This window comes from Typopeltis vanoorti, chromosome 16 (assembly GCF_054136105.1).
Source record: "Typopeltis vanoorti isolate ZY-2024b chromosome 16, IOZ_Tvanoo_1.0, whole genome shotgun sequence".
Lineage (NCBI taxonomy): Eukaryota > Metazoa > Arthropoda > Arachnida > Uropygi > Thelyphonidae > Typopeltis > Typopeltis vanoorti.
The window spans coordinates 82,970,767-82,996,568 of NC_143564.1; positions in this window are offsets into that span (position 1 = coordinate 82,970,767).

Consider the following 25,802-nt stretch of genomic DNA (forward strand, 5'->3'; position numbering starts at 1 on the left):
ATAGGTAATTACTATTATTAATATCTTATTTGTGTAAATCAATGAAAATTATGCCTATTTTTTGCCAGATCATCAAAAAAATTAAAATAATATATTTTTAGTGTGCTGCAGAATTTTAATAATTAGTCTGTGTGCCATATTATGAAAAAGAATTATAGATACATAAACACAACATTATTTTAATATTTGCCAAATATTTCAGTCTGAAAATAACAGACTATCTTCAGTGGCTACACAGGAACAGTTTTTAACAAGGTGGAATACCAACAATTGATCATTCAAAAGTAGAACAAGCCGCTTGATGTTACATTGCTACGTATTAAAGAGAGGAAAAATTTCATCAGAGTGATGATTAAACTATAGGTATTAATTTACAATTTCATGTAATAATCTTAATTTATAAGTAGCATTAGACTAATGTAGGAATTACAAGTCTCAATTTAAAAAAAACAAAAAAACTACTAATGTGTTATCCTGATTAAACTTTCCCATATTTTTGATAAGAAAATAGTCATTTCGATTCAAGTTTGGGCACTGAATTCCTACATTAGTCTAATGTTACTTATAAATTAAGATTATCACATGAAATTGTAAATTAATACCTATAGTTTAGTCATCACTGATGAAATTTTTCCTCTCTTTAATACTTAGCAATGTAACATCATGCGGCTCGTTCTACTTTTGAATGATCAATTGTTGGTATTCCACCTTGTTAAAAACTGTTCCTATGTAGCCACTGAAGATAGTCTGTTATTTTCAGACTGAAATATTTGGCAAATATTAAAATAGTCTTGTGTTTATGTGTCTATAATTCTTAGTCATAATGTCACAAGTGTCTCTAAAAAGTAGAATGTTATGAAAAAGGTTGAAAATCCGTGCCATATAGTATAGTACAAATGATAGTACAAAAACAAAATGCACTGTTAACAACTAGGTTGTATGGAAATCTCATTTTCTTTTAATCATTGGCGACAGGCTTTTCATTGTCAGTTAAGTTTAGCAAACTAATGATTTTGAATCTCTCCAACCCCATGATTATATTAGTAGGTAAAGATAAAATACATTGGTTACTGTGCAATGAAATGGTAATTGAAACCATGATGTGACATGCAGAAAACACTAAGTCATATATAGTAAACATACAGTCTAATTTCAGTAATACCCTGATATCCAAAATATGATCATATTTCCTTCCTTGGACTGACCCACACCTCCAACCTTTCCGAGCAAAAACACTCAACCAAGTTTTTGTGCTAGTGAAGGTGTACTCTTCCACTCAAGACACTGCTTCACATCTTTATGGCTACAAACTATACAATCCCAAATCCATCTAAACATGGAATACCGCTCACATAGATGGGGTGGTACATGAAAATCCTCTCAAAGATTGTTTGATGCTATCCAAAAGAGGGCAGTCGGGTTGATTAATGATGCCTCTCAAATGGATCCATTTCAGTCCCTCTTTCATGGAAGTTTCTGCCTTCAGATCTACAGATGCCTTCATGGACTTTACTGAATTGGCCACTATCATTTTCCGCTTTTTTATAAAATCATAAAAACAAGAGCTACTGTTAACCAACACCCATTTATAGTCCAGCTTGAAACTTTCCAAACCAACTTCCTTACATCCACTTTTATTCCATCCACTTCTGTTCTGTGAAACCAACCTCTCCCCATTCTGTCTTCCCCAAGGAATACACCTTCAGCTGTTCAAAAAAGAAAAAAGAAATTTCTCTTTTCTTCTTGCCCACATGGCACTGATATGCTGTAGGTCAGATTTTTTTTTTTTTTTTTATCTCTTACCACATATCCCAACTCTATCCTTCCTTCCATCTGACCACAAACAAACTTATGATAAATCATACAAACAGAGACAGTGACACTGCACACAAAATGAATCAACCTCAAAAACCATTTAAAAAAAAAATATGCCAGCTACAATAAAGAAATCATCCCAGAATCTCAACAATAAAAATGCACTTTCACATCCACTTTATTAACATCTGTGGCATTAACATATCTTACTCTTGACAGAAACTCAAATTGCAGCTACATCCACTACTGTTTACCTTGAGTGCCCAAATTACACACTTTGCTTCATGACTTGATCTTCTCTGGTTCAAGGTTTCCTTGCCCTATTTAATATCATTTATTTGACGCATTTACCCTCTGCAACTCCGATAAGCACTCAGACTTCTTTACCTTCCTCACTATGAAACTCCATCTCTTCCACAAATACAACTTGTTCCCCTTTTTCCACACCAATGACCAAGCTGGATGAGATGCAGAAATCTTTAATATAAGCAGTGACCTAAAGTCTTCTAGTCCTGATGGCATCTCTCCAACTGTAATAAAGCATTGTGCTCTCCATAGCTATATCTGTATCATCTCTGCAATCTTTTATACTTAGCTGGTACTTATCCCAGTGCCTGAAAGCAATCATATGTATATAGCCTATTCCAAAAAAGGGAGGTGGCAGTCTACTGTCAAATAACAATTACCATCACCATAATATTCTCCAAAATAACAAAGAAAGTCATTAATAGCCAACTTCTCTGCTACTTAGAGACCCATCAGAATGGATTCTGCCATTCAAGATCCATGGTTGACCTTAGCTTGCATTTTCCACCACTGGACACATGCCATGGAAAGGTTCGGAGAAGCATATACTGTGGCTTTTGACATTTCCAGAGCTTTTGATAATGGCTGGCATCTAGTCTTACAAATTACCATTCTTTGGTCTACTTGCCACTATCTGTAATTTGGTAGCCAATTTTCTCTCTGGCATGTTATGGTGGATGGCTTCCTCTCTTTGAGCTTTGCCTCCAATGCAGGAGTGCCAGTTCTATCACCCACTCTTTCTCCTGTACATAAATGACCTATTCTCAGTAACTGCCAATCTTATTCACAACTTTGTGGATGATAGTACTTTCTATTCATCCTATTCATTACACAAACCATGCAGCACTCAGACATCCCAAGCTTCAAGATCATCTCTAAACCATTGCCTTAAACATTGATCTGCATATAACTTTTAATGGGGTGAGGACAATCTGGTAACCTGGACTGCCACTAAAATGCAATCTTGCCTTTTCTCTTACAAAAGAGATCTCAGCTCACCTTCCCTTGCCCTCAGTAATACACAAATCACCAGACAGGATCAGATCTCTCTACTTGGACTAACATTTACCTTTAGCCTTGCCCGGCATAAACAGATCTCATCGATCACTTTCCTGGTATCTAAAAAAACTGGACATTCTCTTCTGCTTAAGATGTTTTTCACCAACCCAGCTACTAACCAGAAACAAATCCCAAATGCATCCATCCTTGCACTGCTCATATTTTTGGGATAATGCACCTAAAACCTCACTAAAAATTCTCAGTGCGGTCCAGAAGAGAGCAGTTCAGCTCCTAGATGACTCCTCTCTTCATCCCCTATCTCAGGGAATGCAGAGTATATTTCAGCACTGTGTCTGTTCTGCAGTTACTTCAATCATCACTACTCCACAGAACTGACAACAATCATTCCTTCACTTTCTGTTGGGCCTGCTAAAAAAGAGTAGCTGCTATCCAGCATTTCCTTTTAGAGCAACTGAAAACACACCAAACCTGCTTCTTCTCTTCCTCTTTTATTCTGTTAAATAGATTCTGATTTATTCCAAATAGATACAACCTGCAAGAAGTCTTCAAGAAAAATGTCAATAAACTTCTGCTTCAAATCCTCACCTGCATCTCTCACACGTGGCACTGATGTGCTTATAGGTCCAGTGACCTCTCATGTATGGAATCAGTATATCTTTATTTAAAAAAGGAAAAAAAAAATTTTGTTTTCTTTTTTTGAACGGCTATTTGTTTATATAGGTGCACACGAAATGTTTCTGTGCTTTTCACATAATAGGAGAAAGTGAAGAAAACTGCTTCTTCCAAAGAAATACATTTTACGTTGTGATCCAGTATTTTAGTATTGGGAAAAAAAAAGAAAAAAAAAGGAAAATTATTCATTATTGTTTTGTATTTGGTCACTTAACATTAAAACTTGAGTTTTTTTCTTGGTTTTATTCATTGACCATATATTAATAAATGATACACACAAATGATATATATATATATATTTTTTCTTTTTTGAACGGCTATTTGTTTATGTAGGTGCACACGAAATATTTCTGTGCTTTTCACATAATAGGAAAAAGTGAAGAAAACTGCTTCTTCCAAAGAAATACATTTTACGTTGTGATCCAGTATTTTAGTATTGGGAAAAAAAAAGAAAAAAAAAAGGAAAATTATTCATTATTGTTTTGTATTTGGTCACTTAACATTAAAACTTGAGTTTTTTCTTGGTTTTATTCATTGACCATATATTAATAAATGATATACACAAATTGTCAACAAGTTTCACCAGCTATTCTGTCTGGCTTTTTCAGGACAAGTATGATAGTACAATAACATTTGCTGGTAAAAAAGAAGAATGGGGTAACACAGTCAAATAAATTAAAATTAAAACTGATGTGTAACATCATAAGTATGGAGCGTGGTGTCTCAGTCATTGTTTATTGAGTGCTTTGTTTAGTTTTTGGCGAAATGAAATTCTGGTAAGCTGAGTGAATTTATTAGACTTTTCCAGATGTCTTTTAGAATCATTCCTTGATTCTAAAAGTGATTTCTGTTTAGATTTTCTCTCGAACGACTGCTTCTTTCAAGTTTCTACATCTAAAATCTTCTTCTATATAAGGCATGGAACTGCTATCCCAATCGTTGGTCATATATTAATAAATGATATACACAATCGTTATTGTGTATATCATTTATTAATATATGAACAACGAATAAAACCAAGAAAAAACTCAAGTTTTAAAGGAAAACTACATTGAGTGCTTGGTTGTAATCTTAATTATAGAAATTTAATGTTTAAAAGGCGAATCTTTGTTTATCTTTCTATCTGTAATTATGTCTTCTAGCAAGAGAGGCAATCTAGTTGATATATAAATAATTGTGAAGCAGGCTTTTTGTAATTAGCTTTATTATTTATACAGTAATCTCTCAATCATCTGACCATTGTGAGAAAGCAGGTTGCTGGTTAGATAATTGAATGGTCATTTAACCGAAGGTGCACCTTTTGGTGCTCTATCAGAAGTCAGATTTCATTAATGCATTTAAGAATTGTTTACTTTACTTTAAGGTTAGATTATTTGAAGGATCACTAAGTAATTTAATACTTTTCATAAAGTTAATCAAGTTTTTTTTTTTTTTCATTATATTTTAGGTCTGAAATGGGTTGAAAAGATGTCAGCCAAAAAATTCTTTATGTGAAAAGAATTAATTTAAAATAATTAATCAAATTATTAATGCAAAATAAAACATTTAGTTCAATCCCTGTGCTAAAATAAATTATCAGTGATACAACAAGATGATGTAGGGGAGGGGTGGATGATGTAGGGGAAGGGTGTTATTGATGATAGCTGATGAACTGCAGCCAAGGAGAATTGAAGTTGTATCGCAGGATAGTGAAAACAGCTCATTTGAGGCTATTTGATGTAAGATTGAGACTGGCAGAATAAAATATACAGTTGGGTGCTGCTTATAGACCAGGTGATGGAATAGATGGTGGAGATAGTATGCATAAATAAATTGATGAAATGAGTGGAAGGGAGGTAATTATTATGGGGGATTTCAACTATGGTAACATTTATTGGATGGAGGAGAGGACACATGTGAGGAAGGAAATGGATTTTATTCAATTATTAAGGGATAACTATCTGAGACAGCATGTAATTGAAAATACTAGGGGTGTGAGAGTGCTTGACCTGGTAATAGCATCTGAGAATTTGACTAATGAATATGACATACTGCCACCTATTGGTGAGAGTGATCATAAGGTCTTGACCTGGTAGGTGGCAAAAGGTGTAGAATTTTCGATTAAGACGGGGTATATGTGGAATTACCATGCTGGCAAGTATGACAAGCTTAGGAGATTGCTTGGATCAGTGCCATGGCATGTACAACTGCAAGGGCTGGATGTCGATAGAGCATGGGAAGTGGTCAAGGAGCATTTACAGGAGGTTATGGCTGATTGTATACGTAGGGTCCCAATAGTAAAACAAGTAGGGGTTAAATGGATGAATAACACCATTAAGCTTGAGCTGCAAAAAAAGAAACAACTGTGGAGGGAATTTAAAGAAAGAGGGGACCTGTAGGCACATGAACAGTATAAAGTGCAGGCCACAAGGGTAACGACGTGGTAAAAAAAGCAAAAGCGGATTATGAAAGGAAACTAGCTATGCAAGCTAAAGAGAATCCCAAACAGTTCTTTCAATATGCTGCAAGCAAGAAAAAACTGTACACGGCAAAATGATTTTAAGGAATGACGATGGTAAGGAGATCACTGAATCAGTCGATATAGTGGAATTACTGAGCGAGCACTTTGCAAAAGTATATCATCCAGGTGGTGACATTGAAAAAATGAAGGAACCATTAGTTTATACGGGAATTGTGATGAATGAAGTGGCTATTTGGTGTAAGATTGAGACTGGCAGAATAAAATATACAGTTGGGTGCTGCTTATAGACCAGGTGATGGAATAGATGGTGGAGATAGTATGCATAAATAAATTGATGAAATGAGTGGAAGGGAGGTAATTATTATGGACATTGAAAAAATGAAGGAACCATTAGTTTATACGGGAATTGTGATGAATGAAGTGGAGGTGAATAGTCTATTACAGAACCTTAATGTGAATACATCTGTGGGATTGGATGGTATACTGGCATGGGTCTTGCGTGAAGCAGCTAAAAAATTATCAGTGCCCTTGACCATGTTGTTTAATCTGAGTCTCGGGTCTGGTTTAGTCCCGAAGGTGTGGAAAGAAGGGAAAATAGTTCCAATGCATAAAGGAGGATCCAAGACTACGGTTGCAAATTACTGACCGATCAGCATATCAGGAGTCGTTGTCAAGGTCTTGGAGAAAGTAGTCAAGGGAAAAATACAGGAATCATTGATGAAAATGAGATACTGTACAGGGGACAGCATGGCTTTGTGAAGGGTAGATCATGCCTGAGTAACTTGCTCAAGTTTTATAACAAGGTGACGGCTGAACTGGATAAGGGTAATGGGTTTACAGTGATACTGCTGGACCTTGCAAAGGCGACAGGATACCACATGGAATTCTAATCCATAAACTACAACATAAGGGAATGGATATAGGGTTGGTGAGATGGATAGGAGGGTGGTTGATGGAGAGATACCAGAGATTAGTTTACTCAGGAGTAGAGTCCAAAAGACGGCCTGTGACTAGTGGTGTGCCGCAGGGTTCTGTTCTTGGACCACTGCTGTTTAATTTGTTCATTAACGATATAGGGAAGGAACAGAGAGGAACGGTTCATTTGTTCGCTGATGATGCAAAGTTCGGTAGGGCGATAGTGAATGCAGAAGATGTCAAAATCTTGCAGGACGACTTGGATAGATTGGAGTTCTGGGCTAAGGAAAATGGATGTCAATTTAATGTGCCAAAATGTAAAGTTATGCATTTTTAGATGAAAAGATTAGCAGCAGTATACCACATTGGTGGAACTGTACTCCAGGAGATTGATGAGGCCAGGGACTTGGGAGTGTTGGTGGATAGGGAGATGAAGTTTAGGGGGTACATTGCAAAAGTAGCTAAATCAGCTCATCAACTCACTTAGTTGTTGAAAAATACTTTGACGAGAAGAGATAAGCAAGTTATTGTTCCTCTGTATCGAGCCTTGATAAGACCTCATCTCGACTACTGTGCCCAGATTTGTTCACCTAGGTCACTTCTTTGAGGAGGTGGAAAGGATCCAGAGGCGAGTGACTAAGATGATAGCAGGTCTATGGAATGAACCATATGAGAACAGGTTGAAGATTTGTGGGTTGCAGAAATTAGTTGATAGGCAGAAAAGGGGAGATATGATTGAGACATTCAAATTGCTATTTGAATGTCTCAATCATATTTGTATATGATTAATTTGAATTAATCCTATAGAAATAATTCAGAGGATATTTTTGAGATCAGGACTGGTGGTGGGAGAACTAGGGGACACCTATGGAAGCTGGGCAAGAGTGTGGTCAGCAGGGGGTGTTAGAGCTGGGTTCTTTACTTTTAGAGTGGTAAATGAGTGGAATAAGCTGCCAGAGTCTGTTGTGGGTGCTATGATGGTGAGTGAGTTCAAGGCAAGGTGTGATAGATACTGTGAGAATGTCATATAGTTGTGTGGACATGATGTTTAGGGCCTCCCTCGATGAGTCTGAGGACTCCCTGGAGTTGCCCGTAATAATAACAATAATGATGAAAGTCATCATCATTAATCCAAAAGCCTTTTTCTTTGGGCTTCTATTTCATAAGTTGACTTTTCATTCCCAGTGAAAAGTAATGATTTGCTTACTGATTATTAACCTTTTGAGCAGTAAAGCAGTATATATATATATATATATGTGTGTGTGTGTGTCACCATGTTTCTATTCCATAAACAGTATTGATCTATATGTATCTTAATGAAATTGCTATAATAGAGCCATAAAGTTATGTTATTTGAGTTTCTGCATTGAGGCATTGCTATCTCTTAGCAAAGTTTCCAATGTTTTTTATGTATTTATATGTCATAGAATGTGAGATATGTATTTTTAATTTACCTCTCAAAGGCTTAATAGTAATTCAGCACATTTGACAAATGCTTATTGAATAATATTGTCGCTGTCAGGATTGGCAACTAATCGTGTATTCTTAATTTAGCACATTAAATTAAGTTTGCAAATAATCTCTCTCTCTCTCTGCACTTTTCTCATTAATACTCCATTATTAGATATCAAATCATTATGATTAACTTTTTTAATGGACTCTTGAATGGCATATATTTTTCATAATCACTATTTTTTATAGTTATCACTCTCTCTCTATACTTTTTTAACTGAGTACTTCTGTGCTATCATTAGTATAATACATCCCTTTCAATTTAAGATGAGTCACTGATCTCATATGGAGGATGGAAGAACATTTTCCTCCCCAAAACTCCAGTCTATCCACTATAAGTCATATAAAGGAACTGATGAATGTGCAGTTTAACAGACAAATATGTACTTACTTATGACATTATCTTTCTCAGCATTAACTGTAAATATGAATAGTTAAATATTATTTAAAACTTGCTCATATGCATAAAAACTGTTGATACATATATATTGACTTCAAAATTTCATAGTTTTGTATTGTTTCTTGATTAATTGATGTTTTAGTCAAGTTTTCTCTTAATTGTTCATCACATGAGCCATTCCAAATGCAGTGGCAAACACTTTATGGTCCATTGGCCTAGGGTTGACCGTTTTGTATTAGTTTCATGGATATCATTCCATCAGATATCAACCCTGAGTACATAGAAACATCTTATATATAGCTTCCTTCTATATTCATTCAATTTTATTTTTATTATAATTTTTCTTGTGACCAATTTATCCATCTTGGTTATCTCTATTTTCCTGTTTTTTAAGTTTGTACATATCCATGAAAAGGACAGAATCTTCTTAAGTTAATTTTTCATATTTTGATCTGTTGATAACGTTAATATTTTTCATCTTGTGGAACTTAAAATAATTTATTAGTTACCTTTGATTTAAAAAATGCTTTCCTAATATTCCAAGATTTCTTTAATATTATTATGTAAGTATCTTCATGGAATCAGAAGACTCATCACAGGAGACCCACACTAACCTTTATACACACAAAATCTATCTTGCCTCTCCTGAAATTCATTCATTCTCAGGGCACTCACAACAACTTCTGGCAATGCATTCCACTCATTCACTACCCTCCAAGCTGACAATCTGCCTGCACATTCTTACTAAACACACTCTGCAAAATTATAAAAGGATGTTTATTAACTATGTTATATTTCTCTGGATTTCAAACCATTGCAAAACAACATATTTTAATTATTCAAAAAAAAAAAAACTTCTACACTGAGCGCTTTGAGAACAAAGTAATTACCACAGCTACTTTCAGACTCCGAGTGTGGTTATGCTTTGTCGATGATGTGTTTGCCATTTAACCCTATGGATTCTTTGAATTCTTTCATAACTTATCTTAACAGCCAACACCCCAAAATTCACTGCACAGTAAAAAAAAAAAAAAAAAAAAAAAAAAAGAACGAAGTAACTATTTGCTTTTTCTTGACACATTAGTCACTTGCCTTTCACCTGGTTCACAATCCTTTAGTTCTGGGAAGGGGTAGAAAGAAGGGGAAATAGTTCTGTTGCATGAAGAAGGCTCGAAGACTGATGTAACAAATTACTGACCCATTGTATATCAGGAGTTGTCAAGATACTGGAGAAGTTGGTCAAGAGCAGAATACAGGAATGAATAGATGGAAATGGGATACTGTATGTGATGGGGTAGATCGTGTCTCAGTAACTTGCTCAAGTTTTATAATACAGTGACATCTGAATTGGATAAAGGTAATGGGTTAACAGTGATACTTCTGGACTTTGCAAAAGCCTTTGACAGGATATCACATGTGAATAAACTGCTGCACATGTGGATGGATATAGGGTTGGTGAGGTGGATAAGAGATGGTTGATGGAGAGATATTACAGAGTGGTTTACTCGGGAGTAGAGTCCAGAAGAATGCCTGTGACTAGTGGCATGCCACAGGGCTCTGTTCTTGGGCTGCTACTATTTAATTTGTACATTAGTGATATAGGAAAGGATCTGAGAGGAAATGTTCAGTTGTTTGCCAACGATATAAAATTGGGTAAAGCAATAGTTAATATCGATAATGTTAAATTTTCAGGATGATTTGGATAGACTGTCAGTCTGGGCAAAGGAGAATGGATTTCATTTTAATGTGGCAAAGTGTAAGGTTGTGCATTTTGGGGTGAAAAGATTACCAGCTACATACCACATTGATGGAATTGTACTTGAGGAAATTGACAAAGCCAGAGATTTGGGATTGTTAGTGAATGGGAGTTGAAGTTTAGAGGGCACATAGCAAAAGTGGCTAAAGTAGCTCATCAGATTGCTAGGTTACTGAAGAATACTTGACATATCTAAAACATGAAAAAACACATTACGTTAATAGTGGGACGAGGGTTAACTAGGAATCATGTTATAGAAACCAAATATCGTTTTCTGATTCAGATCTCCAATAAAGCAAGGTGGTGAGGGTCTTACCGGCAGAAGAAAATAGTCGGCCTCCTACTAAATTTTTTCCCTTTTCAAATATTGAAACTTCGTATGCAAAGGGGATAATTAAAGTTAATTTAGTACGTCATGACGAGCAGAAACAAGCAGGTTATTATTCCTCTTTATCAAGCCTTGATAAGACCCATCATGATTACTGTGTGCAAATCTGGTCATCTGGATTTTTTGGCAATGAGAAAGAGGTGGAGAGAATCCAGAGATGAGTGACTAAAATGGTAGCAGGTCTATGGAATGAACTTTACGAGAACAGGTTGAAGATTGTGGGTTACAGAAATTGATGGACAGGCAGGAGAGGGATGATGTGATTGAGACATACATTTTACTGAGGGGTTTTTACAAGATTTATACTAAGGACACACCATCCTCAAGCACATCCTGAAGTGTAAGAAATACATTTGCGACCATTATTTCAACAAGTCAGGCCATGCATTGGAGATATGCCTTCACTCAGAATTAGATGGAATAAAAAATGAGAAGTTGTTATAGGTCAGAGAGAGACTATTTTTAGAGTCAGCAATGGCTATGAAGCGTTCTGCTAACCTTATCAAGTATGGCTGCATTAATCTACCAAATATTTGGGTAATAGTCATCTTAAGATCAGCTCTTACACAACTGTGTAGGAGCCAATACTTCCTTCATATAACATTAGAGGGCACCAAATTAAGATTTTTGAACTTTTGTCCATTACAATTTGAATGTTTCACTTACTCATTGCTGTGTGTAAACTGTAATATATTGTTTTTGCTGCTAGTTTAAAATCTAGCAAAATATAATTTGCTATTTGTGTGGTATTACAACACCAAACAAATTAAGTTAAATCTGTCAACTAGACTAAATCTTCTGATTTCTTAAATTTCAGCTGAATGTTTGCTGATGAAGGGGGGGGGGAGAAGTACTTGCATTTAGTATTCTCTTGGTAGTATTTCAATGCTTTTTGCACATAACCTTCCTTTCCTAACCCATACATGTGTATATTAGGGTGCAGTGTTATTTCTGAATTATTAACGTTTTAACATTTCATGAATTGTTATTGCAAGGAAGGGCATATTCATTCATCTGTTCTCACTTTTACTCTTTATGATATTTTATATGCCATGGTATGAGATTAAAAAAAAACTTAATCTTCAAAGTTTGGGAAACTGCAGAAATATTAAACAGCAAATAGATTAGATTTCAATGAAATAAATATACTGATTTTATCACCAGTTGATTCCCAAGAAAAGCAAATTATTTACCACTGTAACAGTTTCCACTGACATATTGTGGATTCATATGAATGTGCAGTTTGCTGCATAGCATTTCACTCTGCAAATTACATTAAAGTAGGGGCATGCAGCTTTTGTTTACAGGTTTAGTTCTGACTGTAGTGTTTTCAGTTCTTTTTTCCAGCACATGTAGATTGAAAAATTATTCAGTAGAGAACTTTATTTATATTTTGGAAAATAGAAGTACATATAACATTTTCACAATAGGTACAAATAAATTCATTGTAGTTCATGCAGCTAGACATATCAAATAATCATATTTTTATATGAATCCCATACGTGAAATGCTGTCAGTCAGTAGTGTATTAGCATTATCACAATGGGTCACCTGAGAGTTAAATAATCCAAAACTCCTGCTTACAGACCAAACATGGAACTTTTTCAAGCCACTTAATGCCTCTAATAAACAAGATGGTTGTTTCATGATAGGAGATGAAATCTGTCACCTAGAGACATGCACAAAACATCCCTGCTTGCAGTGGGATTCAAAACCACAGCCTGTTGGTAGGATAGAAGTTACGTTAACCGTTTTGGTCAACCAGCATTTAAATTATACATAATGAAAAATGTTTAATTCTAAGCTAATATTATTTCAAAATGAATGTATGTTCCAATAATCCTAACTTTGAGGCTCAGGAAGAGACACTGCCATAGAGTACTTTTTAGAGATTCCCTGTCTATGTGGTCTGATTTTAAGATCTATATTTAGATAGATCAATGTAATGTTTCCATATATTTATGTGAAATATATAAGTAAATCTTTATACCATGGGAGCCAGCAAGAAGCACTCATGTGCTTCTTGCTGGTTTAGTACCAACAAATATCAGCATATTTTATATGTTGGCATTGTTTGTTGATACTGCTGCAATCTGATTTCTGTTACTTACTCATTCTTAAAAGATAAGATTCATTAAAAACAAATAGCATAAATGTAGACTATTTTGTGTTGAGCAGCCACAGTTATTGCTGAGGAATGTAAAAAGTTGGTAATTTTTTATAGTCAAATAGTGATATAAAATGTGAGTAAATGCTATGCATAATTTAGTCAAGTATATGTAATTGCATAATTAGTAAATGGTTCCAAATACTGATGTTTTGTTTTGTGAAAGTTGTGTCTTGCATTATGCATATATAGATTAAAAAAAAAGTAACAGAAACAAGATTAAACATTTTTCTACGTATAGTGGTTGGTCAATTCTGTGGAATAGCGTAGAATTAGTTTATATTTTTTATAATTCTAAATCTTTATATATTAAGTCTATAAAAAATCATTTTAAAATAATTTCTTTGCTTTTCCTAGATGTAATGTGATATATTAACATTAGGTATTCTGAAGCCTAAAAACTGATAATCAAAACCCCAACTCCAATAAATAACATTTATGTCCAGGAATATAAGAATATCCATAAAATAATGGTAGGTTGTGTGGAATGGAGTGTATCCCTGCATTGAGTCCTTGGAGGCAACATATAATAGTTATCATTTTATTCTAATAATATAAAAAAGCTCTTGCTTTTTTGATATTGTTGAAAAAAAAAACAACAATAAAAATTAAGAAGTATCATATAATATCATGCACTATATAAAAAGCAGAGATATGGTTGTGGTGGCTTCATTGTTTAAAGCTTTGATCATACCACATCTGGACCCGCCCTGTGCAGACTGACATCTATATTTCAAGAGGATGAGGAAACTTTAAAGTCAAATAACACAGATAATATCATATCTGTGGAATGTTGAATACAAGGGGAGACTGAGAAAATGTGATCTAGAATTTGATAGATATACAAGGAATCACCCCTGGAAATTATGTATTGCGTGAAAAATAGGTTTTTCTATAGTTTGGGGGTGCATGGAATACATTTGCCTTAGATGGTGGTCATGTAAAAACAGTCAATGATTTCAAGGTTTGTGAGGATTATCTTTGTGGGACATGCAGTATTCCTCCTGTGATGAGTTTCTCTTAACTCCATAAATGTCCACTGATGGTGAGATATTATTATTATTTGACATCTCCAGAGAGGGCACCTACTCTACAACTCTGTCTCCACCACTCAATCCACCAACTACAGTGTATCGCATCATCTATACCAATGTCATCTGCCACCCACCACCACCACCACTACTAGTATTTCCACAGACAATCGCAAACATCCATGCCACAGCAGGATTCAAACCTGCAGCCTTTTGGTTGGAGAGCGGATATGCTAACACTCAGTCAACCAGGCCGGCAATAAAGGAAACCTTCCGTCAATGCGGATTTGAACCACCGACTTATGGATGTTTGAGATGCAGACCACTACAGTTCACTGCTCTGCCAGCTATGCTACCAACGGATAAAGATTAAGGTTGTCATTATTGCATGATAACTTCTTGATTTTAAATTGAAATGAATGATTAAAGAATAAGAAAAAAATACAGTTAACATTTGGGACAGAAGAACAATTCTTATCTTTCAAAGAGATGTACGTTTATGACATACTGTTATTTTCGGTATGAAATATTTCTCAATTTTTTTAAAGTAATTCTTAGAAATTATGGACACTTGAGAAATCTGGTTGGCATTCTATGGAAAAACTGATTTGGAAAAAACTGTATCCAGCCAGTATTTCTTTGTAGAAAATGATATCAAGGAAAAGCACACAAAAGATTGACAGCACTTAATTGTAATGATTTTCTTAACATTATTATTATGATTGTATGAATGTCTCCCAGGACTCAGTGTGGAAGAAGCACCCAACCCATACTCCACCTATCTTACCATTCCTTCAAGTCATTCACAAATGATGCACTACTTGCTACTCCTGTGGGCAATTTATTCCACTTTCTCACCAAGAGAAAAATTTATGTTTTCACAAATTTACTAGTCATATTCCTATTCAATTTTCAGGAAAGATCCCCCCCCCCCAGCTCCTTGTTCTTTCATGTTTCAAAAGATTTCACCTATCCCTGTTTTATAAAATCTACTATTATCACTTCTCTTCTGCTTTTTCATATTAGTAGCTCACATTCTCTTAATTTGTCCTTATCATGCAATTTTATTATTCTTTGTTTGTCATTGACTTTATTCTCTTTATAATACTATGTGATTAAGAAATGCTGTTGTAATTTAAATAAAGAATATATTATACTAAGATAAATATCAAATGCAAAGTTTGTTTGCTTCCATGAATACAGAAAATGCTCTGATTTTTATCCCTCATTTGAGCATTCATAATCACATCCTGATTATGTTTATATGATATTATAAACTTTAAGTGAAGTATCAGTGTTTAAAATATATTATATTAGACAAGAAATTATATTCTTGTTTTAATCATAATTCATGCATAACATTTGAGTGTGATGTCTCCGTACAGCTAGCATCTTGTATATAATTATTATTATTACTGTTAAGAACATCACAATGGATTATGGCAATAATAATAATTATTATTATTACTATTGCATGGGCACTTCCATTGAGTCCTAAGGCTCATCGTGGGAGTCCCATACTATCAGCACAGTATCTATCATACCTCTCCTTGATACCATTAGCACACAAAGCACTCACAACTGACTCAGGCAACCCATTCCATTCATTCACCACTCCTAGTGAAAAATCTAGTCCTTACTTCCTTGCTAACCGCATTCTTATCCAACTTCTAGTGGTGATCTCTTGTTCTGCTTCCTCTAGCCAAGCGCTGAAATATTTCCTTTGCATTAATTTTATATAAAGAATTTAGACTCAACATCAATTGCCTCAGTATCCCAATAATGCACACCACACTTCCTTTCAGATGTATATTACTATGCATTATGAAAGCTATAACCAGGAAGTTATTTAAGTTAAATCAATGCAGGCACATCGGATATTTTCTTTATACAATTAGTAAAATGGTGTATCACCATATCATTAAAATACTCTGAATCAGAGATAGCTGTAGGAAGTTTTCTGCTTGGCTGCAAAGTGAATTGTATGGTATTCTAGGCAAGAAATGATATTCTTCATTTGTATATAGAAAATATTTGACTTCTACATTGATTTAACCTTTCAGGGTGTAGCTCCTGCTGATAACTTACAATAGTAGTGTAGGTAGCGACATCCCATAATAATATACATGTCCAAAAGGAAGTGTGATGTGCATTGTGGATTAGGAGGTAATAATTGAAGTCAGCAGCCTATATATATGAATAGCCTACTCATGAAGATACTTCATGTCAAACTTTGTTTGCTTATGTATAAATTACTTTCCAACCACGTAGAAACTTTCTATAATGCTTAAAATATTGAGAAGTTGTTGAGATCCCAAACTATTTGTGCAAAAAATAAGTTGTGCATTAAAGGTGAGTAAAGCATCTACAAGATAGGTATCAGTAATACCATATAAATAATCGATAATTATCATCATCAGACCTCCACCATGTAAAAAACACTCATCATAGGAGGTCCCACCTTCATACATGTAGCTCATCAAACCATGCCTTGAATGTATTGGAAGTCTCTACAAGCAAAAAACTTATTTCTCATCCCCCCCCCCCCCCCCCCCAACACACACCCACACTCATACTGTCCTTATACAGTTTCTAGGGATGGCCTCTTGTTCTCCTCACTGTCTCCACCCGTTCTGTGAAAAATCTCTTTCATATTAATCTGGTAATAATTCCTTACCAACTTTCTCAATTATATAGCCCCTTTCCCTTCCTATCTACTAGACCCTTTGAGTTATGTTTCCTCAATCTTTCTTCATACTCTGTGAACCAGCAACCATAAATCACCTGTCATTCATCTCTAAACCTTTTTCCAATATTTCTTCATCCTTTTGAAAATTAGTGTACTGCACAATAATCCATATGTGGCCTAATCAAGCCCTTATACAAGCCCTTAATCTCCTTACTTTTACACATAGATCCTTATCCACCATTGTCCTAGATCCCTTATTTTCTTCAATTCTTCTAAGATATCTTCACCAATTGGCTCTATGTCCCATCTCTTCCTGAATTTAAAACCTTACTCTACAATACCGAATTGGTAACCCCACTTACTTGCCCATTCACCCAGTATATTCAGTTCCTCTTATAAAAGAGACATCTGTTCTACTCATAGCCTTTCTCAGCTTGGCACATCATCTGCAAACAACCATTCAAACCTTTCTCACTATCATTAACATAAAAATTAAATAGCAACAGCCTCGAAGTTTTGGTGCTGTTGCTATTTAACTCCTCATGCAACTGATTTCTGGGATATTGCCTCCTCCCTTAATCATTCCTTACTATCATGACCCATTCCACAACCCTCCCCCATACCCATATATCCACTCCCCTATGTCATAGGCCTTCCCATTCCTTTCTTGTCTTCTCTTTCATTATATAACCTGGATAAGCCCTTATAAGTCATTTTGACTTGACTTGGATATTTTTACTAAAATATGAAGTAAAACAGTGAAAGTCATGGAACATTTTTGATTTTTAAGACACTTCGGGTACAATTATGTGAAGAAAAATAATGATTTTTCTTAAATTGTTTTTTTTTTTTTAGTTATTATTTTTTTTAAAATTAGGTTTATACTTTTTTTAAAAAATACATGTCAGTAAAAGTCAGTATACTTTTTTTCAAAAATACATGTCAGTATACTTTTTTTAAAAAATACATGTCAGTAAAAAACATGTCAGTTTAAAAGCAGCTCTATGTATTCTACATTTTTTTTTTTTTTATTTCGTGCTGATTGGATATAATAAGATAGATGCATTATGCATCTTTATTTCTGGATGGAAGATTGCCATTAGAGAAATCATGAAAGGGGAATTATGCTCTTCATTTAAGATTATTCGCCAGGCTATTGTGTATCAGTGTAAATCTTTGTTTATGTTAGCTCCTTGGGACTTTTTTTTTTTTGGCCTAGACACATTTTCCAAATTGAAAAATTTTATCCTTAAAATAAAAAAGTTTCTCTGCTGGTTAAGGTGCTAAAAAGATGCAAAAAAAAAAGGATATGGAAACTCGAGTAAAATTCATATACTACTGCATGTATTATACATGTTATTCCTAATATATTTAATTTTCAAAGTGATTATGTAAAAAAATAAAAGTGTTAAATGTTTTAATCTTCTGCTTTATATAAACCAACATATGCTTTTAATCAGTCAACCTATATGAAAAATGAAAATTAAAAAAATCAATGAATGAAGTAGATGCTGCTATATTTATGCTCTCCAGGAGCAGGTATGCATCAATAAACTCTCCCCCCCTCCCCCTCTCCCAGAAAAATAAATTTCTTCACCTTCTCTTCATTGGTCACACATACTGTGAAACTTAAAGCTGTCATTTTTGGAATAGCTTTGATGCAGTTATGGTTTAGGAATGTAATGATAGTATCGTATCTAAATCACAAGAAATGCTAAAGAAAGTCTTTGAAGGAGGAAAAATCATTTAAATCATAATTTTCTGCAATATGCCTTCAAATGGTACACAAGAATTGCAATGCAGTTAACATTTCATTACTGGTTTCATGTAATTAATTTTCTTCTAAAGTACTCTTTTAAAGTATTTGCTGAATCACTGCTGTTTTAAAATAGAGAATTATTATTAATATATCAAAAAGTTAACAGTAAGGTTAGAATGACATGATTTCTAACCTTAGTGTTAGAAAAATTAGTATATTTATATAATTAGTATAAATCTGAACTCCAGGTTTATATAAATATACTAAACTTTGTGTGTGTGTGTGTGTGTGTGTGTGTGTGTGTGTGTGTGTGTGTGTATTTAGCTTTTAAGTGCTGGTTGAAGCTAATTTTTTTTGGTTTAATGGAAAGAAGGCTGTACTAAAAATTAATTAGGAAAAAAAACTCCAATACCAATACTTCATTTCTGTTACAGAGACATCTTAACATAAAAAATAAGTGCAGAAGATTAGATTGAAAGCCTAAAATCTTAATAGTGATATGGTGGTAGTAGTGTGAGGTCTAAGAATTATGGTTTTTCCATATATTGAAGCATTTCATGCAGCTATATATATTGAGGTTGGGTTGGTTTTTATGATCCACTGTTAATTCCAAAAAAAAAAAAAAAAAAACCTTTTGTGTTTGTACTTACTGCAGTGAAGGTGAAGCACAATAATTTGTTTCCATTTGATTCCGTGTGGTATGCCCAAGGTATTGTCTGCCAGACCTGACTGACCATAACTGTGGTGGCAGATGTATTTCTTATGTTCTTCTATACAGATGTCAGCAGATCTTCCAGTTTGTAATAACACATATTGCAAGTACAATATGTGTATTAGCAAACTTCTAAACAGTACTGACACTGACTTAGACTGAAGGCATACAGCATGACTTATTACATAGCCTAGAAATTAGAAGGCATTCAGTAGTTAGATTAGAACCTTACATACCCCTAATTATGAAGTGAAGGAGTTGGTCTTCAGAGGTAACAGATAAGAACAGCCAGTTTGATATGGTGTTTGAAAGCAGTTTGCTGTGGTGTTTGCTGTGTTGAAAACTGACATGCTGGGAAAGGAGGTACCTAAGTTCCTGGGGAAATAAAAATTGGATTTTATATGCCTTTAGTTTTAATCTTTAATAATCAAACCTCTTCAGTGCACTGGTGTGAGGAATGCACATGTGCATGATTCTGTACAATGTCTGAAGATAATGCAAGAGTAAAAATTATGGGGATTAACGATTAACTTTGAAGATAATTTAGAGATCATTCTTAATTTGAATTTACAGAATTTGGCATGTTTTTTTTGTATGTGTATGATAGCTATTGAATATTTGTAATTACTGTTATAATTTTTTGTTTGTTTTTCTGTAACTGTTATTGACATGCATTTTATTAATTGTTTGGAGTACCTATTCATTACAGCATATGATTACTGCTATTTTCAAAGAGTGTTAAAGATTATTTTTATCGGTACATTGGTAGTGTGAATTTTTATAAATACACTTTGAAATGCAGATAGGTTTATTCACACAGCTTAGTGTATTTGTAAAGATTTAGAGAAGCATAAAGAGCTTGGCAAAAGAAAAGTAATAAGTGAATCCAAGAAAAGTAATATATTTATTGTTTTTCTCTTTTGTTGGTGAATTAGGTACATTTCTGTTGTTTGGTTAATCTAATTACTGAATGCCTTCTAATTTCTAGGCTATGTAATAAGTCATGCTATATGCCCTCAGTCTGAGTCAGTGTCAGTACTGTTTAGAAGTTTGCTAAATGTGCTGCACTTACTTGCCTAGAATTTTCTATATGATTTATTTTTCTGGTCTGCTTCTCTCACTTTCAACAGAAGTTTTTATCTTACCAGGGATTTATAAATTTTTTGTCACTGCAGACATTTTCACCATATTCTTTTCTTGTCTCATCTTCCTTGACTAGCACTAGCCTGATTGGATAATCATCACTGATTTCCAGCCAAGGTTATGGATTTGAATCTTATTGGAGCATGAATGTTTGTAATGTCTTTTGGTAACAGATGATTTTATTTTGATCAGTTGGTGGAAAATCACCATCATGCTTACTGGAGACCTGAAGCAGCTTGAAAATTTTTAGTCTCTAGAGCAATGTTCTTAGATTATTTAACCCTAAGCCAATCCATGGTATGGTAGTAAGGTGATAAGGTTATCAAAACCCTTTGTGGGTAGGATTATCACTTTAAAAAAAAAAAAAAGTGTACATTTTTCTTTTTATGATACATCATTTTTATTATGTTGATAACTAGATAGTGATCGCTTCCTATTCAAATCTCAAGTATACTCCTGTGTTCTTGACCTATGAAGATATTGCTATTAACAGTAATGTAATCAACTATTTTCGCCCTTTGCTGACACTTGCAAAATTCTAGTCATTATATAATAATAATAATATAATATAATAATGATATTATTATTTTTTTCATTTTTCCACTTACCTATTTGATACCATATGTATTCATATATGTACTAGATCTGCAGAATGGTGATAGTAATAACAAAATATGTTGGACTTAATGTTAGAGACTGAATGGAGTGAAACAGCTCTGAGAAAGGATTAAAAATATTATTTAATCCTTCCAATCATCATCTCAGTCGTTGAGCTATCATCAGGGAGTACAATATGAGATTGTAATACACACACAAAGGTAACACAAAACTAAGTGAAACGTGGACGAAAGACTAAAGTCCTAATTAGGTGGGCACCTGTTGGCAGCCTAGGATGTAAACTGGGATCTCTAAATATTAGTGTTTCCCATATTTTGGGGAGTTAAATGCAACTATATTTACTTAAATTAAGTTGATTTCTCAAAGCAGCTGCAGATTCCAAAGGTAATCTTTCTCTTCTAAATTTACTGTGATAGACCATGGCAGTCTTATTCCAATTGATTTGATGAGCCATATCTAAAGCATGGTCCTCAATCCTTTTTCAGTGCTGCTTCACTCCATTAAGCCTCTAACATGAGATTCTCCCATCACTAAAGCCTTAACACAAAGATTATCCTGAACTTTTTCTTCTTATTATTATTATTGTTTTCCTGATCTCCATGGAGTCACAAGACTCATTGTGAGAGGTCAACACAAAGTCTATCACACCACTCCTTAAACTCATCCACAATCTGCACGTTCCCCACCCTCTTGGGCAATGCATGGAATGCATTGCCTGAGAGACTTAATTCTTATCCTTTTACTCACCTTCTTTTGAAACTTCCAGGGATGAGTCCTTTGTCCTTGCCATTGTTCTACCATATGAAAAATCTCCTCAGTGTTAATATGATAATGGCTCTTAAACAGTTTAAATGTCTCAATCATATCTTCTCTTTGCCTTCTATCTGCTAAACTCTGCAGTCATATCTTCACTCTATCCTCATAATCAACACTGATATCATTTTTGTTATCCATCTCTGCACCTTCTCTGAGGTTACTTCATTCCCTTCTCACCCCATTGACCAGATCTGAGCACAGAAATTCAGATGTGGTCTGATCAAAGCTTTATACAATGGGACCAGCATACTTTTATCTCTCATAGTCAATGTTCTCATCAACTTTGCTGCAATTCTCTGAGATATCTTCACAACCTTTGCATTATGTCCGCAGAACATCTAATCTCCATGTACAATCACTCCATGATCCCTTGCTTCCTTCTCTTCTTTCATTATAACTCCATCAAGTAAGTATGAAGCATCCTATCTGTGGATCCCAAATTTTTAAACCTTATATTTAGTTCCATTAAACTGACATCTTAATTTTCCTAATTTTATGCGTGGCTTATGAAGAGCCAAACATCAGCACTATTACTAATAACCCTCCCAAGCTTCACATCGTATGCAAACAACCAAACATTCCTTGTAGTCCTGTGACAGTATTATTGACATAAAGATTGAATAGTAATGGTCCCAGGATTGAACTCTGTGGGACTCCACTTGTAACTTTTCTACTCCCTGATACTGCTCCCCTATATTCAACTCTCTGATATCTATCAGCGAGCCAATCACCAATCCACTAACCTGATATCCAAATGTATATGATGCAACTTAAAAATAAACTTGTCATGTCATGTTTATTTGCTGTTATTTTGCATATTATCTATTTTTTGTGTGACTCCCACCCATGAAAGGGTATATGACTCACTAAGCTTTTTTGCTCTTTTTAATAATAATTAAAACTTTAATGAATTATTTATCCTATATAATTAATTACAAATAATTATTTTTAATTTCTAATAAAAAATGACATACATAAATTTCTGTATTTTGTCTTTATTTTTTACATGATATAGAAACTACTCCAGAGAACAAACATGAAACTTTTTTTCAGACGTCCAATAAGCAGGATAGTGGTCTCACACCAGGTGAGCCAAGCTGAGAAAGGAAAGCGGTTTGAGTAGAATGCATTTTCTTGAGGATGTGTGTGTCAACAGTAAATGAGTTTAAAGACTATCCACTCAGTCTGGTTGGCTGAGTGGATAGTCTTTCTCATGTTAGAAGTTTCTAAGTATAAAATACACTTAGAAAATTTAGACATATGCAGAAAAAAAATCTTTTTTTTTACCTTATTTATTTTCTTTTTTTTTTTTCTAAATAGCAGTTTTCTCAAATTTCAAAAAAATAATGTCAATTTGCATCTATCTACAACATCAGGAAGATGTAAAAAGAAAATACAAGCTAGCTTGCAAATATGATAATTTGCCATTTGTTGGTTTAATTCAATCTTGTAACCTAACATGACCTGGACATGGCAAATCATGGTGCTGTAACTGGAACTAACCTAACTTAACTTTATCCTGACCTGATCTAGTATAACTATGTGATATGATTGAGACATAAATGCCAATAAGGGTTGTTACCATATTAATGCAGAAGAGATTGTTCTTATATTGGAAAGATAGAGGTTGTATGTTAGGAAGTATGTTTTTTATATGGAGAGTAGTTTGAGTGGAATGCATTTTCTGAGAGTATGGCAACAGTAAATGAGTTTAAAGCATGGTGTGATGATTATGCACAGAGGACTTCTCACAATGAGTCCTTGGCTCTGTGGTGGTCTGAAGATAATAATATAACCTAATAGAACCTCTAAATGTGATGGCCTAGTTAGCTATCCTCTCTCCAGCCAAAAGGCTGCAGGTTCGAATCCCACCGTAGGCATGGATGTTTGTGATTGTCTGTGAGAATACTAGTGGTGGCTAGTAGATGCCATTGGTGTAGATGATGTGGTTCGCTGTAGTTGGTGGATTGAGTGATGGAGTGGATAAAGCAATGAATGTGTTGGATAAGGGAGATTCGTATATAGTGATATTCTTGGACTTTGCAGAGCTATTTGATAATTACCACATGACACTTTGTACAAGTTGAAGAAGATGGGCTTGATTAGCAGATTAATTAGATGACTTGAAGATTGACTTTTTGAGCAATACCAGCAAGTTGTGATGGAGCATTGTCTCAGAAAAGGAAGGTAACCAATGGCATGCCTCAGGGTTCTGTTCTTGAGTCCCTGCCATTTAACTTATTTGTTAATGATATTTCTTGTGGATTGACTGGAGATCTTCAAATGTTTGCTGATGATAGAAAGTTGAGGAGAAATGCTGGTGTTAATTCTGTGAAGATTTTTAGAGGAGTAGATTTTTTTCATGGAGAGTAGTGGGTGAATGGAACACATTGCCATAATGCATTGCAAATGTGGAGAGTGTAAATGATATCAAGGTTCAATATGATAGATATGTGGCTAGTTAATTGGTCCTCCTACAATGAGTTTGCTGACTCCATGGAAGTTATTGTAATAATAATAATATTTTACATTAGCATTCTTTACATAGTTTAAAATTCAACATTGATTATATTCTGAGTAGTGCATTTTGTAAATTTATTGATACTGAATATATATATACTTGCTAAAAATGAAATTTAATATTAAATTTTTGTTTTGTGTTAAATGACAGTTTTATTTCTAGATTATTTAAAATAAAATTGTAAAAAAAAAAAAAATAGAAAATATATTACAAAACTACTATAACAGATGATTATTTGCCACTTATTAACATTAGTTTTTAAGATGCAGTACTGAAAGAAAATTGGTGATACAAAACATTCTGGGAAGCTGGTACTTTAAAAAACAGTGATGTGGTAATTTTAACCCCAAATACTTGTTTATGTGAGGATTACATAGAGACTGTGCAAAAGAAGTCACAGTACATTGCAGGAAAGCAAATCCAGGAATGGCAAATTGGAGTTTGCTCTCCCTCTCAATATTATTATAGAAGTTTATAAAATAAAATTGCTTTTAGGTTCTCTAAATAATTTTAAAATCATTGGCAATTATATTAAACTTTTCATCTTTCCATATTGATCAGTACTCAAAAATAGTGATTTCAGTCAATTTCATAAAATGAAAGTAAAGTCAAAAATCTCTCAACTCCTAGTTAGGAATTATCAAAAACTCTTGATACCCTTTTTGTTGGATATTCCTTATTCAACATATGTATAATTAAAAATCATTCAATATCACTTTTTTTTTGTATCATAGAATAGGTTACCTATGGTATGAATCAAATGACCAGGCAATTGCTAAACAATTATCATTTAGTGATAGAAATGTAAAGTATTCTTATGAAGTGATAAGTATGTTGTTTCTCCACATACAGTATATATTTATCATCTGTCCAGGCATTAATAGATGTATTGTTTTCTAATATCTAACTTCTAAGTTTAAAATGCAGTTAGGCTGCTAATAATATATAGGGTAATTTTTTATTTTATTTATTTATTATTTTATTTTTTTGTATTTAGATTTTGCTGATATTAATACTAGTAAAATTAAAATACAAAAAATTAACTCCTATATACTCTTAGCAGCACATAATTGCATTGCTAACTTAAGTATATAAAATGCT